The sequence below is a fragment of the Manduca sexta genome, chromosome 26 (assembly GCF_014839805.1).
Source record: "Manduca sexta isolate Smith_Timp_Sample1 chromosome 26, JHU_Msex_v1.0, whole genome shotgun sequence".
NCBI classification, from domain to species: domain Eukaryota; kingdom Metazoa; phylum Arthropoda; class Insecta; order Lepidoptera; family Sphingidae; genus Manduca; species Manduca sexta.
Window position 1 is genome coordinate 15329053 of NC_051140.1, and position 1565 is coordinate 15330617.

A 1565-nucleotide genomic window follows, 5' to 3' on the forward strand; every position below is an offset into this window, starting at 1 on the left:
CACCTCTGCAAAAGAAATGGAATTATAAAATATGAAAGAATGCAAAATAATATCGGTGGCTAATATTTTGATATTATGCAGTGAAAACAAAAGTACGACCTTTATACTTATCGTTATGCAATCTCTAGATACGTAGAGTCGTGATGTTTTATCTTGAATAATGTACATTTACCGTGGTAGAGACACATTATAAACCTATTTGTCGACATTGTAGACTCAACAAGATAAATAATCTGCTCTACCATGGTAGAAGCAGTGAGATTCACACAAAATTTATGTGTAGTCATAACTTGCTTTTGTTTTTGATCGATAAGTCTCAATCTGTGTTCCATTTTTTTTCTCTAACATCCCCAAACTATCCATTTATTATTGTGGGTGTTTATGGGCTGCGATATTTAGTTTAAAACCTGGATACTTACTGCTTTTACAAAAAAATTAATGCTTTTTTTTTAATAGTCACGGGACTCATAACTCGCAAGATACCTTAGATCATTTACTTTGATACATATAACATGTTCGTACATTCGCGGGTTCGAATCATATTCCGTCACAGGAAATTTCACAGAAAAAAACAATCGTGCGCAGAATATGATTCTCTCACACAGTCTCTCGTTTAAAACTCTAAGTAATACCGAGCGCCAATGCTCGATGGAAGGTATTTATCCGGAAAACTGTCAAACTACCTAGAAAATAAGAATAAAAAGGACTGAAATTTGATCGACTGTCGGTTTCTTGGGTATCTTTTATATTCTAATGCCAAATTTCGGGTGTTAAGAACAACAATAACTTAATCCTTATAATATATACCTATATTGTAGTCATTAAAACCCTACACCAATATCCGAAGAATGCAGACAAAAACTATGAAAACTTGTTTATCATAGAGTCGTAAATTAGATCATTGCGTTGTTTGCATACCTTGCAACTTCGTTTGTATTACACATTCGGCGTACCTATTCAAGATTGGAAAACTAAATAAAAAATTATGCATATTGTGAGTCTCAATTTTTAATACATAATGTCAAAAATATATATAAAGAAGCTCCCCCTCGAAACCCTGGTCGCTTGCACTTGCATACTTGAAATTTTCGCAACTTTAGATTAAGGCTTAGGTACTATTGGTCAAGGTCCGAAGCTTAACATCCCAAATCCCGCTATGCACCGCCTAAACCTACAACAGCTAAGCCCCAGTTTTAAACTTCGGCATTACGCAAATTTCTTCAAAATCAGTCCGTTCCTTTCGAGGGTAACAAATGTTCAAGGAAACATTTTAAAACGCCTGTTTGGAAAGATAGGTATTAGTAATGGTTTCTGCCATTCGATGTTTCTGCCATGCTGACTCTATCATCTTAAGTGAACCGTACGGCGCGACACGATGTATCAGACGTAATGCGTACACAGGCATAACTCAAGACGTGAAAAGTAGTGACTAACCTACTTTAGTTTATAATTTTAAAAAATAACAGAATATTCATTAATATTTTTATTACTATTTATTATGTTTTATTTTTAACATCCAAAACTTTATCTACTTTAACCATAAACCGGATGCTGCAGTGTTGCCA